We start from the raw sequence: 15,623 nt of genomic DNA on the forward strand, positions 1-15,623 counted from the left end.
AGCTCCCCAGCTGGCCATGATTTGAGATAATGTACATACAGCACCAGGTTGCTTTTATGTAACGTCAGTCTAAGAGCTAGAAAGCAGTGGCGGCGGGGAGCGAGCCGATTCCACAGCCCTCCAGGCCCCCTGCTGTCCCAGATCCCTCTGGAAAGCTGCAGAAACAGCTGGGCCTATGCCTTTGTTGCCCCAGTGGCATTGGGAAACTCGATGTGTCATTTCTCCAAAGCCTTGAACAGCCAGAAAGCTTAAAGTCTGGCCACGGTGACTGGCCCCAACAAGGGCCTATGTCAGCCCCAGGCTCAGTGTCAAGGGCTCTCTGAGGCCATGGCCGTCCCAGTTGCTCCAGCCCTTCACTTACAAGCTCTGCTTGGGACTTGGGGCCAATGCAGCTGGTCCTTTCTGGGCTCCGTGATGCCTACTTAACAAGGGGTTTCACTCCCGCTGAAAGGCGCTTGCAGGGAGGGGGAAGAGAGAGCACAAATTTGCTCGCAAATATCTCAGCCACAGAAAGCCCAAAAGTCAAAAAGAGAGGTCCTTCTTACTCAAGCACTCAAAGCTGTGTATTTAAAAATGAGGAAGGCCTGGCTGATTCAGGGGACTTAGGAATAAGCTGGAAATCAGAGCAGGGACTCCTAACGCAGGATTTACCAACAGCTCTCTGTGACCAGGGGCCTATGGACCTCAATTAACCCTCAGGATTCTCTTTCAGAAGAGAGGAGGAGGGGAACTATATTCAATATCCTGTGACAAACCATAATGGAAAAGAATATGTAAAAGTATGCATATATATGCATAACGGAGTCACTTTGCTGTACAGCAGTAATTAACACGACACTGTAATTCAATTATACGTCAATAAAAAATTAAAAAAAAAAAAAAGATGAAGAGCTGAGGAAGGGAGAGGGTTTTCTTTGTAAACCTGGTGATAATCCAGCTGGGTGGATCAGAAAACTAGCCCTGGCTGTCAAAAGGCATGGAGGCCCTCATATAAGAGGTGGAGACAGTTTCTTGCAGCCACAGGAAGTGGGACAGGGCCGGCTGGGCAAAGGAAATAAGATATAATCCTCACCAGAGGCCAAGCAGAGAGGAGTGCATCCCTTTAACCCTTGGAGCATCTCTGCAAGCAAGTGTTATCATCATCTCCATTTTCCAGGTGAGGAGACTGAGGCTTACAGAGATTCAGTCATGGGCTGAGATCACCCAGCAAGTACGACGCAGAGGTCAGATTCCAATTCCCACCCATGAGATTGCAGAAGTCTCGCCCTTGATCACCACTGACACACATTCTGCGTTCCCTCAAACATGCCCGGGTACTCATGCCTGTGTGGCCCTGCTCAGGTCGGTCCCTTGGCCTCCCGTGCCTCCCGACACCCTTATCCTTCGCAAATATATAGAATTAAAATATTTTACCTGAACCCCCAAACTTCCATGCCTTCCCACTAAGGAGTATCTCTTTTTTGCGTTCTTTCGTTCTTAACTCTACTTCAACATGGTTTCAATTGTATGGTGATTATTTATGTTCCAGCCTCTTTTACTAGGCTTTAAAAATTCCTGAGAGACAGAGGGTTTTTAAGGCAGTGAAATTATTCTGTATGACAGTCCGATGGTGGATACATGTCATTATACGTCTGTCCAAACCCGTAGAACATACACCACCAAGAGGGAACCCGAATGGAAACCATGGACTTTGGGTGACCACGATGTGTCCACTGCAGGCTCAGCGGCTGTAACAAAGGTACCACTCTGATGAGGGATGCTGACAGCGGAGAGGCTGTGCACATGTGGGGACGGGGGGCTTATTGGAAATTTCTGTACTTCACGCTCAATTTTGCTGTGAGCCTCAAATTGCTCTAAAAAAAAAGTTTATTTAAATTTTTAAAATTCCTAAGACTATGTTATCCATCTCTGTAACCACACAGCTTGGCATATAGAAGAGGCTACACAAATGCATGTTGAAGGAAAGCATGACGGGCAGGACAGCTGCTTTCTCAGGGGACTGAGAAACAGACGTGAGGAAGGACCTCGCCATAACAAGAGGCGAGGAGAGGGGTCAAGTAATGGAAATTTCAGAAGAAGCCTCAAAAGAAAGGAAGAGAGACTGGGTGCTGTGTCCCCAGTCCCAAGGATAAGCTGAAGGATGGGGACAGTTCTGCACAGGTGGAGCTTGGAGGGAGCACGAAAAAGCCAGAGTGAAGACTGGAGGCGCCAGCGTGGAGAAAAAGGAAACAAAGAAAGAGCAATGAGGGACTCCCCTGGCGGTCCAGTGGTTAAGACTCTACGCTTCCAGTGCAGGGGGCACGGGTTCAATCCCTGGTAGGGGAACTAAGAGCCCGCATACTGCATGGCCGAAAATAATAACAGTCATAGTAATAATAATAAGAAGAAAGAACAATGAGATGCAGGCAAACCGGAATGCCCAAAGGTGCATCGCGTGCAAGTACTTTTGAGCCCCGACAATTCCAGAAGGCAAGCAGGGCCATTAGAAGGGAAAAGAGGACCCATGCTATCAGTCTCTGAGGGCAGGAAGGCAGATTCTAGGAGCATCGGGGGACCATTCATCATCTGAATGCAACGCAAGGGGAAAAAAATCAGCCAGTGGAATTATGCTGCAGGAACCCGGTCTGTAATGTCACAGGGAACAGTTCCAAGAGACGTTTTAATGACAATTTAGATGCCAGGAATCAAAGAGTATGACATAAGCTCTAGAAGCAGGGCAATTAATAAATTTGTTTTGGAAGGCAAATCTGGGAGAAGAAAACAAACATGAGTACTACCAGCTGTGTGGTAAGACCATCGAGTCGACTATGGCGACGGAGGCGAGGGGTGGGGGTCATACGTATTTAGAAACAAAATGGCCGCAAGAGAAACCTTGAGCTCTTATATGTTGACTAAATAAGATGTTTGGAAGATTATTAGCCCATCATTCTTCCAATGTGTGCCACAATTTATACTAGATTTGGCATTAGAGAGGCTTGGGCTGGAAAGTTCTTTCACTTTCTAGCTCTGTGAACTTGGGTGAGTTTCTAAATCTCCCTGAGGCTCAGTTTCCTTGCCTGTAAAAAGGAGATAATAGTACTTACAGTTGCCTGGCTGCTGTTAGGAATAAATGAGGGAAAGTACACAAAGTGCTTTTGGAACGTGCCTGGAGGAAAGGTCCTATAAAGGATGGCGGTGCTAGTGGTGGCACTTTGCTACTATACAATTTCATGAAGATGTCTTTTTTCATGTATCCACGCCCTCTTCCCCCGAGGAGATTTTTCCTCCCTAAGGAGCCCTGCAAGTGTGTCAGATGAGTCCAGTGGAAGCGACTTCAGAACCTCTCTCTTATTCTGAGCAGTGTCCCGGGGCAAGACAGTGTGCTAAGTGTGATGAAAATGCCCCCGCTAGGGCTCCTCTCCTGCTGTAGCTTCCATTCTAGCGCCAGAAAGGGGGTGGCAGAGGCCTCTCTATGGCCCAAGGCCCAGCTGCAGAAGTGCCACAGGAACTCCACAGCCGATGGGCTCAGGGGGCCACCACGCGCGGCTGGTCTCAGGGGACAGGGAGCAATTTACTAGACAGGGTTCCAACTCAGTGACCGAGTGGGCACCGGAGACGCCAACCCACGCTCAGCCCTCATAACTCAGATTGCAAGGACAGCTGAGAACGGCCACTGGCAATTGGTCCAGAGGAGACACTTGACCAAGGCAACAACCCATTGTCCAGCAGGGGGAGAAGAGAAGGACTGGATGCAGTGGCGGGGTAGGGGGCAGGTAATGGGAGTAGGGGTCTTCGGCAAGACTGAGCCAGAAGCTTGGAGACAGACTGAAAGGAAGTCAGGATGCAGCGTTGGGGCCATGGCTGACTTTTGTTAGGAGAGCGTTAACACTGGAAATTAAGCTAGGAGAGAAGGAAAGATGTGATGGGAGAGAAACTGTGCAGTCCTTAAGGGTGAGAGAGAAGGACAGGCCGGAAGCCAGATGGAAGGAGAGCCTGACCAGCAGCTAGAGAGGGAGTAATGGACAGACCGGCCAACAGAGACAGAGGGACTGACAGAGACAGAACAAATCCGACTGGCTGACTTTCCCTTCTTGGGTCACGGGCTGTGGTGGACACACGGCTGCTGGGTTGGAGAACGGATCCTCGAGAAGGTGGGGTACGAGCTGGGCACACTGCAGAGGAGAGACCAGACGTTGGGAGAGGGGGCCAAGGCAGTCAGCTCTTTCCTTCAAACTGCTCAACATTTTAAAAAATATAATTATAAAATCAATACATACTCCAGCCCACCATCTTTGTTTTCCTTGTTCTGTGCTGTTCCCAGGCCATCTGAGTCCTCTGTAAAGAATTGTCACCCACACTTCATGCTCCAAGGAGACAAAAAATGTTATGCTGGTATTCTGTTAGGAAAGTTGGGGTGGGAATATAAATTCCCCCCCCCCCTGCCCCGGCCACAAACCATCTCGGGCAATTGACTGAACCTATTTGCACATCTATTTGTAAATTTGCAAAATGAGGAGGTTGAACTGGATGTCTTCCAAGCTCACTTTCAGCCCTGCTCACATTCTAGATTCTGTGGTTCTATGAACCCATGGTTATTCATACATCAGACTTTTTCGCAATGCCCAAATGGTATCAGCTGTCTTCCCAGCCATGTCAATAATATTTTATTTATTATATTAATATGATGTGAATAGGTTATTTGTCTTCTCCCGGTACAACCTGTACTTGAGTACAATTCCAACATGCGTAGTAAATCTCTCCTCCTTTGAACTCCTAAAGTAAATCTCTCCTCCTTTAAACTCCTGTTTAAATCTAGACACCTCTTAGTGTACTTATCACATTCTATTTTACGCTATGATTATTCAGAAAAATGCCTTATTGTCCAGTACTACATGTTAAGCTCCCTGAATGCTTCCTGGAAACCCTACTGCAGAGAGAAAGAAGAACGAAGCTTCCAAGGCTGCTTTCACCTCTGTAGCTCCGAGAGCACAGAACTGATGCTCAGAGTATATCTGTGCAACGAGCATGTAGTTGGGAAGAAGATAAAAGGAGCATAAAATGAATTCATCGAATGAGTCTACGAGACCCCCATCCTTTGCTTCTCCTCCAACCCACCGGGATGGCTGACCCAGGACCCTCGCCTAAAACTGACAAACACTGACCCAAGGGCATTGCAAGTGGCCCCCGGTCTCCATGCTACTCAAAGATTCAGGAGATGCACCCAATACAGACAAGAGGGGTAGCTGCTGAGCGCCTCAGGGAGGAAAGGCAGCAGGACACCCATGATTCCCAGTCATGCAGCGTGTTCACTAGATGCTGGCAGTTACTCATAAGGGAACGTTATATGGAGCCGAAGGATCCGGACTGTACCAGACTGGCTGGCAAAGCAATTTCTCAGCTGAGAAAACAAAATGAGGAGGAAAAAGAAAAAGAGAGAGAGAGAGAGAGAGAGAAATTATCAAGGCAGTTTCTCTCAAGGCAAAGGCCTCCCAAGCTATATTTTCTAATCATTCTGCAAGAAAGTCTAGATGGGGACCTCAGAGTTTTATTTCAGCAAGATCTCTGCAGTCCTCTTAAATGTCCCAGCAGCTCTGCTAAGCCCTCCTTCCCCTGCGTCTTTCCCAATTCCCAAGGAAAGTGCAGCTCTCCCCCAACTCCCCAGAAGATGCTCTGGGTCCCCACTAATAATCCACATCCACACAGCATCCCCGTGCTCTAACCCGCAGGCAGCCTCTGCTCGGCCTCCAGGTCTCACTCTCCCGCCGAGCCTGGCCCTGGGGCGCTGGCCTGCTCTGTCACCGGGCGGCCCCTGAGCTTGCTGGGGTCAGGAGCCCTCTCCTCCTCGCCTCCTGCACCCTGACTCTCTCCCTTTCCACTTCGGCAGCCCTCCACTCTGCTGGCTTTTCCTTCTCCCACTCTCCTTCCCTCTTCTTCCATTACTAATGCCTGTTCTAGAGACACGCTCAGTGACAGCCGTACAGGCGAGTGATCTGGGGCGTCTCGCACCACCCAAGTGTCTGCTCGTCTTGAGTTTCGTTGGCTAAATTTTTGTTAACTTGCTAGCTCTTTTGCACTTCCCTCCCACGTTTATTCACGTTAAAAGGGTTTACTCAGTGGAGGTCGGGTAGAGCCACAGGGGTGGCCAAAGGGGGCCTCGAACCTGCCACTGCCGGACAGAAGGCTCTTAATACCCCAGCCTGCCGTGGGCACCAGGCTCCGGGCTGCAGCTAGGTTCTTTCCCGGCAATGACCCTCGGAGACAGGCCGATCTGAAGGCTGAAAGCAGCCGTGGAGAGCTCCCTTGGAGTCGTAGACAAGGAGAGGCTGTTAGCAAGGAGGACCTCTGTGGACTGTGCCAGGAACTCCACGCCCCACGGTCACAGAATGCTTAAACAGGCTGCAAAGGCCAGTCTTACAAAAGAGTTAAGCCAAGGCCACATCACCAGGCTGTTAATGCCTTCTGCTCTCAGAGCCGACAGGAACAGGCCGTTCTCAAACGGCTACCCCCCCACCCCACCCCCCGAGCCACAGTTCATCCAGCACAGCACGGAACAGCGAGCTGGGGGCTCTGACCGGTTCCTGCAAACTCCCTCTCTCACCTCTCTGCCAGGCTCCTGTTTTGTTACCAGGCTCCTAATTAGCTCTACGGAAACGAGAATCACTTTCGGGTGCATCTCTGGCATAGCTCGTGTCCCACACGTTGGCACGCGTGGCGCAGAGGGCCCACGAGTTCATCAACAGCAGCGTGATGCCCCGCTGGCCCCTGCTTATTCATCGGTCTTGATAACTGGCACATGTTCCGGCGGCCACACGGGTTGTCCCTAAAACAGCTGGCCAGCTGTTTACCTCCCCGGCTGCTTCCCAGTTGGCAGTTCTCTGTCCTCGGCATCCTCCAGCCTCCTACAGAGAGGAGTCCAGCCTGCCACCCGGCATTTCTCCCTTATGCCATGTGGAAATCAGTTTGAAACAGCCTGGCTTGGGCTGCTGAAAGGGCCCCTCCTGCCGTCCTCTCTCCCTCTCCTGGGTGTCCCCACATGTGCAGCCACGTCTGTTTTTGTCCCAACTCTTTCCATCTACCCAGGCTGCCACCTCTTCTCTGCCTTTATCTCCCAGGGGCCCCCTCCTGGCTCCCTTTCTTTGCACAGAGGTCCTGTGGTCTCCTTCACCTTCTAAACTCATTCTTTGAAAAGCCCACAGGTGGGTTCATCTCCCCAGTTTATGCCCAGGTGCAGTCACCTAGCTTCTTGCTCACCTAGCAGCTTCGTCTTCATCGAGCTTTCCTGCCAAGCCTGCCTTCCCAAGGACTCCCGAAGTCCCCAACACGCACGCTCCACCAGCATTTCCCACGAATAGAGGCTGAGTTTTCTAATCAGGTAGTTTATATCTCAGCAAGAGGAACCCAAATTTCAAATCACCCTCCTGACAGTGACTCTCACTGACTGATTCACTTTTTTCTCTCAGATATCCTCTCCTTACCTTCTCCCCCGACGCTAAGTCCTCCAGTTCCCTTCTTCAGCAAAATCATAGTTGCCTTCTAAATCAGAACCCAGAATTTTCAGGAAGCTGCCATAACTCGAGCAATCTGTTCTTTGCAGCGTATCTTCTTCTTGGATTCCACCCACTGCTGCTGGCGCCCACCTAACTCTCACCCTCACTCTCCCTGCAGGTGGGCACACCTGCACACCTGCAGGCAGGTGACAATGGTGCAGGTGAAGATGAAGAGGAGGAGGAGGAGGACAGCTAACATTTTCTGAGCGTTGCCTACGTGCCAGGCACTGCTCTAAACACTCTGCATCTAAGATTCACCAGATCTGCCGTCTGCAGCTTATTTCAGTTTTTCTGAACGCTTACTTACCCAAGGAGGGCCACGAAGTGAGCAGAGAGGGAAGAAGCTTTAAAATAACCTCTTGGATCAATGTAAATATCGCCAGGGGTCCTGATTTCACATGTTTTATGTTCTTTATCCCTTTATCTATGATCCCCACTCCTTCATGTCTGTATCTTTTTCATCCTGAATATATAATCTTGTTTTTAAATTAAGAAGCAACATTTCATTTTAAAAACTGCACATTTTTATAAAGATCTCTGCATTTCCAATGATAAATCAAAAGCACACAGAGTTGGAACAAGAATGACACATATTTTCAAGTCCTGCTCTGCCCATTACTAACTTTGTGATTTGGGTACGTTTTAAGGCTACTGAGCCTCAGTCTCCTCGTTTATAAAGTGAAAAATAATACAGACCTTGCGGATTTTTTTAAAACGCAGGAGGTGCTGTGTGTAAAGTACCTACCACAATGCCCAGCACCTAGCAGTTGCTCTACAAATATCCCCTCCTTTTCTAAAAATACTCATCTCAAAGTAGTAGGTGGGGTGGGTATGAAAGGCACAGATTTCTTTGCCGTCATAGCTGCTTTTCTTAATGCAAGGTCTCTCCCAGAAACCAGGGGCGATCTCGCCACATGACATACAGCAGAGAAATCGCCTTGTCACACCGTACAAGAGGGCAGGCGGCTTTAATAAGACTAACAAATGTTATATATTCTGCCCCAGGCAAGTTGCAGGCCTAAAATCTTACCCTGTCCCCCATTTCCCCGGCATCCCTCAGTGAATTTACTTTGGGACCTTGAATAGGATTTGCCTTCTGGCCTTCTCATCGGGTTCAATGTCTCCTTGACCCAAGAACACCCCAGAATGCTCCCTAGGCACCTGAGAAATCCAGGTCTAGAACAGTCAGGCTCAAAATGTGGTCAATGGATCAGCAGCGTCAACACCATCTGGGACCCTTGTTAGAAATACAAATTCTCAGGCCCGACCCTAGACCCACTAAATCAGAGAGCCTGGGGACGGGGCCCAGGAATCTGCATTTTAACAAGCCCTCCAGGTGATTCTGCTGCAGGCTCGAGTCTGAGAACCACTGGTTGAGACAGTCACACATGAACTTCCTCCAAACATAAACCATGGTGGCAGTTCCAGCAATATATTGGCAGCGGATCAGAGACTGTCACCCCTAGAGGCACACTGTCAGCTGCCCTCACACGCATGCCCACTCATCATGAAAGGGGGTCACCAGGGCTCCTCACCTAGAAGCATCCTTGCCCCCAACACGGCCTCGCGAGCACCTCTCCCTGCTGCTCTAGCCTGGAAGAGAGCAGTACAACTGCACACAGGGTCCTGAGAGCCCAACCCAGGGGCTCTTGCTGTTGCCCGAACGCAAGGTTTGTTCTCCGCGCTCCCCCGTCCCACTCCCCGCACCACCCCGATCACCCTGGGGAGGCGCCTCCCGCTTGCTCCTGGCTTACTCTCATTCAGCGCTGAGTGGAACAGATGAGTCAAAGGTGCTGTCACTGACCACACCGCTCAGCCGCTCTCCCAGCTGAAGCTGTGTCCCCGCAGCCCCATGAGCCTGGTTGACCAGATAGCTGTGTTACCATTCTCCTAAATCAGCAGGAAGCAGGAGAGAGGCCAGAGCCCGAAGGGTACATCCCCAGCACCCGCATCCCTCCACAGAAAATGCTCCTTATCAAGACGGAGGGTGACCCCTTCACCCCAAATCCAGTGAACTCAATTGTCCGTAGCCCCACCGTTCTTCCTGCCTCAAACCTCCACTCCCGAGGGCCTCTTCTTCCTCTCACTTATCACTCCCCGTCCCCACCTTTGGCCCCAACCTCACCACCTACCGCCTCACCCTTACACTCCAGTCAGGAGAAACTCCCAGTCCATGTTTAAAATTAGCCAGTAGGTTAACTCAGGAGACCTCAGGTTTGACTGAGAAAAGAGTTATAAGGCTGGCCTAAGACAACGTGAGAGAAACGTTGGAATGATTCTGTTATCAGGATTTTTTCATCAGGACATTTGAGAACTAAAACTATGCAACTGATTATACAGCTGACAGCGAGGGTGGTCACCTTCTAGTCCCTAACTCCCTCATTTCCCACTAAGGATCTCTGCCTTAGCCCTCCGTCTCCTCAGCTTTTTCTTCAGTTTCATGAGCCACTAGTATCTTGCCAATTAATGAATTAAGGAGGCCCAAGTAGGTTTCTCTTGCCCCCAAAGTGTCTGACGGGCATCCCAGTATCAGAACCCTACTCAGCTCCCAGCTCCTCCATGAAGCCCCTCTCGGATCGCTCACAGAGTTCCTCCATCCCTCGTTCGGGTACCATTTATAACCTCGCACCTCACGTAGCAATACATACGTACACCATATGTGCATGGCCACGCGGCGTTAGGAAAAACCCGTAGCGTCAGAAGGACCTGAATGTGAACACTGCCTCTACCACTATTTAACTCTGGAAGTGGGGTAAGTTATTTAACTTAGTCTCTGAACTTCAGTTTCCTGGGAATAATAAAGTTATTATGAAGAATAAACGAACAACAAATATAAAGAGCCCAGTACACTCTCTGCAAATTACTAGGTACATAACCAGTGTCCCCGTCTTCCCTGCCTACTTGATATCCCCTCCCCAGTTTGACTGTTCTTCTTGGCTTATATCTCTGTACACACATAGTAGGTGTGCTTTGTCTTTGATGTCAACTGCTGATGCTAAATCCTGATCCTAAATCCAGCCATCCCCTGTGAAATCTTTAGAAACTAGTCTGAGCTGTAGGAGCACTTTTAAATTCTGTGATTATAGTACTATTGACTATAATTTTATTTCCTATGAGTTGTATTTGGAGCAAGTGTCTCTAACTATATTTTTAAATCCTTTGTTTTGGTTGTTATTCTATTAATATGCAGCTCCAGGAGAGCTAAGAACCAGAAGGAGAGAGGTCTTAAGAAATCAGACGGGGGCTTCCCTGGTGGCACAGTGGTTGAGAGTCTGCCTGCCGATGCAGGGGGTGCGGGTTCGTGCCCGGGTCCGGGAGGATCCCACGTGCCGCGGAGCGGCTGGGCCCATGAGCCATGGCCGCTGCGCCTGCGCATCCAGAGCCTGTGCTCCACAACGGGAGAGGCCACGGCAGTGAGAGGCCCGCGTACCACACACACACACACACAAAAAAAAAAAACATAAAAAAAGAGCTTGGCTTAATGTAACTAAACAATTGCTGGACTTACTGGACAAAGACTGTGGCAGCTAGAACCCCAAGCCAAAGCCCAAACCCAAAGAACCACAGCTAGTAATTTATAACAACTCTGATTTGACGGGCACCTACAAGGTAAAAGTTGCTTCCTAGCATCAGGTGCCCTGCAGGATGGCACTTGCAGATGAGGAAATGGGAATTCAGAGAGATTCACTGACTTGCCCACAGTCACACACCCCCACACGTGGCAGATGTGGTGTCTGTTTTACTGGGGCCCCCATCTTTGCTCAGGCCTGCGCTCCTTCCCCATGCTCACCCGATTAGCCAAAGGGTTCTGGCCACATATTCTCCAGAACCCAATACAAAGGGTGGTCAAGGGCAACACTCCTCGTCTACCCCAGGAGCCTGGTGGGAGTGCAGGGGGCACACTTCCCAGGATATAAGGGTTCATTCCTGCCACATCTACCCACCCATAACCTCAGCCTCACATCCTCACACTCACACTTATTTGGTGGGTGGACGCCATGAGTTTAGCACCTGACATTCATAAAAGGTCTTGTAGGTCATGGAGCTGTTTTCAGTACGAAGCTCAGGCGAGCTTGGTGAATTAGGGAAAGCCTCCTAATTCCTAACCTAGTACTCTTCCCGTTTTACCTTGCGATCTCTAGTCAAAAATGAGCTGTCTGCAGGAAAAAATTAAATGAGATTCAACTGTGTTGCCAGGTTGGCGGGTCTTAGTAGAGACAAACTCAGACCTGATTCCTCCTATAGCAGTCTTTTTACACTATGGTGAGGGGACCATTTGCCAAGCATCTCCTTAGAGTGACGAGCCCAAACCCAATGTGTAAAAGTGCAATTGCCAGGGTGCCCCCGGATGGCTTCCGTCAAATATTGGACACTGAAAAAGCAAGTGTCCATGTGACTAAAATGACCACAATAACCCCCCAATTTTCTTTGGTCCCATAGGAGACCATGCCAAAAGGCTCATGACCTCCGGATGCCTGTCACTCGCCATGAGTAGAGGAAGCAAATGGCTAAATAGCAGAGAAAAGAGAGAAACATTTTCAAGGGCTTGTAAACATGGGATCCAAGATTTTCTCTCCTGGTGGCCTTTGAAATACAGCCAGCTGCTCAAGCAGAAAAGAGTCACTGGTTTTCTCATTGGGGTCTGTCTGTCAGACCGTGTGCTGGGTGTTCTTTCTGATGCAACTGAGGGGCTAGCCTGCCGTCAATGGCATCAGAGAGACTTTATTCATGGGAAGCGTCCAAAATAGAAATGTTGCTGTAAAAGTAATTAGACTTGAGTTTAAGAGGATCAGTTCCTCATTAAGGGTTTCCCTCAAAGGCTTTTTACAAGCTTAAAGATTGAGTCTAATCTCCAGTGTCAGCTGTGGAAGGGAGGAAGACACAGATGCATAGTCACATACAAAGAAGCGTGTGCTCCGGCTTCACGGATAAAGCATAATAAGGATTTTGCTGTACATAAATATATGCTCATCACCACCATCTCCCCCCCCAACCCCCTTGAAATATAGACCCTGGAGATCAAAGTCAACACTTTGCACTTATAAAAGCTGAAATAAAACTCTTTCACCATGATTAGAATTAAAATTGGTTATTTTCAGCAGCCCAAAATGTCAATGGAAACCCTTCCCTTTCAGCATTCCCTGTAATACCTTCCTAACGTGTATCGGATTTGCATCTGGCTCTGTTCTAGGTCTGAGGATACCAAAGTAGGTGAGACACATTCCTGCCCTACAGGAACTCACAAGCTCAAGCAGCGTTTCTCACAGTGCATACCCATTGGCACCCACTTGGAACACCCAGTTCCTGGAAAGTTGCTGCAAAACATTAGGCAGCAAGTTGAGGTTTCGGATTCTATGCAGAGCCACCATATTAGAACTTAATCGGAATCTCTAAGAGTGGGCTCAGGAATCTGTATAGAAGTTCTCCTGGTGATTCTTATACACATGAATGCGATAGACACCCTAATTTCAAAGCATTTGTAAATAATTTGTGATTTTCCCTCTGATAAGGCTTCAAATTCTGAGCTTTGGATTGCAAACCCATCTCTTAAGAGAGCAGAGAGGGCTTCCCTGGTGGCGCAGCGGTTGAGAGCCCGTCTGCCGATGCAGGGGACGCGGGTTCGTGCCCCGGTCCGGGAAGATCCCACGTGCCGTGGAGCGGCTGGGCCCGTGAGCCATGGCCACTGAGCCTGCGCATCCGGAGCCTGTGCTCCACAACGGGAGAGGCCACAACAGTGAGGGGCCCGCATACCGCCAAAAAAAAAAAAAAAAGAAAAAAAAAAAAGGGGGCAGAGACAACCATCTCCACTCTTTGTCGGCTGCTACAGAGCCGGATGTTGCCAGTTGATTGCAGTAAACTTTCCTAGATCCTCCCTTTTCTCAGTAAGTCTCTGCACTTTCCATATTTCACAAGACCCACAACAACGTTTCCAGTGGGAAACATTCTGTTTTAGGTAAGAGTTAAAAGCATGTTGGAATCAGACCTGGGTTTGAGTCCTGACACTTTAGCTTACTGGTTGTGAAACCAGAGGCCAATGACTGGGACTTTTTTGTTTCTTCATTTGTAAAATGGAGCTACTTATAGTACCTAGCTCATAGGGTCATTCAAATTGGATGAAATAATGCATACAAAAAGCACACATATGGCCTGGCATACAGTAGACATTTAATAAATGTTGTTACTGTGGATACCAAAGTTCTTGGTGGAACTCTTTTGGGTTAATGGCTCAGAGCTCAAAAAAAAAAAATCTCACAAAATTCACAACGGGCTAATCTGTTTCCTGAAACATCTCAAAAACCATGAAATGTAGACACCTAAACAAGTGGAAAATGATATACTTCTAAACTGTGCCTTAGAGTCTGCAAATTTTGAGAGAGTGTAACATGTGTCCAGGGGAGGGAAGGTGAGCGGTGGTTGCTATACAAAATGAACATTTTTTTTAAACTGAATTTATAAAACACATATGGGTATATCACACCGAAAGCAAGCCAGATACATAAAAATCCAGATTTATTATGCATGTCTTTATCAAAAGATAGACATTTAGCTCCCTAAAATACTTAAATGTATGATTTTATTAAAAGAAAAAACTATCCAAATGCAAGATTTCAGGAGGGTATCTATTACATAGTTCAAATAGGATTACCAGATTTAGCAAATTAAAATACAGGATACTCAGTTAAGTCTGAATTTCAGATCAAGAAGAAATAATTTTTAAGTATAAATATATCCCATGCATTAGTTGACAACCTTACCTACAAAGCATGACTGTTTTAAGTTAATATCCTTAGTAAGCTTTATGTTAGGAAAAGAAAAACTAATCAGAAATAAACTTATCACTAGTCAGGTGAATTAATAAAATTGTGAGTGCTACGGGAAATTAATGAAACCAGACCAATCACAGGGATCAAATTAAACCTGAGCTTTTCTCTGAATGCTAAGGAGTTAGAATGTCCCTATATGCCTGGAGAAATCCCTGCCATAATCTGTATGTTGCAAAGTACTAGGGGAATAAATGGAGGAAAAGTTAACTTAGGAAAATGAGCTATTAAGATCCGGGGCCAAGGTTCATCCAGTAATCTGGGCTCAAGGTTCAAACTTGCTCTTTCACAATAAAGAAACACTGACCCCGAATTTCCTGTTGCTCAGTATAGGATAACCAACCCCCAACACACATTTGCTTTCATTCTTTTTATTCCCTCTAACTTGAGAACAGGTAAAATGCTTTTTCTCTGATTTATAATACTCTCTGAAGTTAAAAAAAAAAAAAATCACATTTTGGAACTGCCAAATGGTTTCCATGGTGAAAAGTTAAGTAGTTCTTTCAAAATTTTCAAGTCTTTAATAAGCTTTGCATAGCAATGGGATGGGAAGTGAAAAATCAAGAATATTTCAGGACCTGTCATTATGTTTTGTATTTTTTAAAACGCGCCTGCCCTTGATGTTCATGCTGGTATGTTTTTCATTCCTCCCAAATTGGTAGGCCACAGTAGTTAAGAAATTATTCCACTGGAAATGGAAAGTACCCCAGGGATCAAAGGGAAATTAGACAGGGAGGTAGCAGGAAGAGCAGTAAACTTGGGATCAGAAGAGCCAGCTTACATCCCTAACCCTGGCCACCCACAGGCCGTGTGGCACCAGGCAAATCAATTTCTCTCTCCAGACCTCTGTGACCTCATCTGTAAAACAAAGGTTTTCTACAGGCTTTTTATGGTCTGAAATTCTGTGATTCTCAGTCGAGTCATTTGAATTCAGATCGCTCATCTTTGCGAAAATGTCCCCCTCCCCTGTCCCTGGAAGCCTGCTGTATGAATAAACCACACACACACCTCCATTGCTCCATTCTGAAGATGAACTCACGTGATCTTTAGAGACCACTTTGAAGTTACCTGTCAGGCAGCACAAGAGGCTACTAGGGACACGTATGAAGTTAGAAAATGGCTTTATTTTATTTTTTTAACATCTTTATTGGAGTATGATTGCTTTACGATGTTGTGTTAGTTTCTGCTGTACAGCAAAGTGAATCAGCTATACGTATACATATATCCTCATATATCCTCCCTCCTGCGTCTCCCTCCCACCCTCCCTACCCCACCC

The 15,623-nt window shown here is 47.7% G+C and overlaps 1 protein-coding gene across 4 annotated transcripts in view; it reads right to left on the reverse strand.

Annotated features, from left to right (window-relative positions):
• The window catches only part of LOC136792765 (uncharacterized), a 439,122-nt gene that overhangs the window by 327,315 nt on the left and 96,184 nt on the right, over positions 1-15,623 (reverse strand). Inside the window, exon 1 of one of the 4 annotated variants that reach the window (XM_067016230.1) lies at positions 7,455-7,615. The exons of the other annotated variants lie outside the window; for them this stretch is intronic. The gene's annotated coding sequence lies outside the window, so the exon portion shown is untranslated. Of the gene's footprint in view, positions 1-7,454; positions 7,616-15,623 lie in introns of those variants that run through there. 4 annotated transcript variants of the gene reach the window in all.

The sequence above is a fragment of the Kogia breviceps genome, chromosome 16 (assembly GCF_026419965.1).
Source record: "Kogia breviceps isolate mKogBre1 chromosome 16, mKogBre1 haplotype 1, whole genome shotgun sequence".
NCBI lineage: Eukaryota > Metazoa > Chordata > Mammalia > Artiodactyla > Physeteridae > Kogia > Kogia breviceps.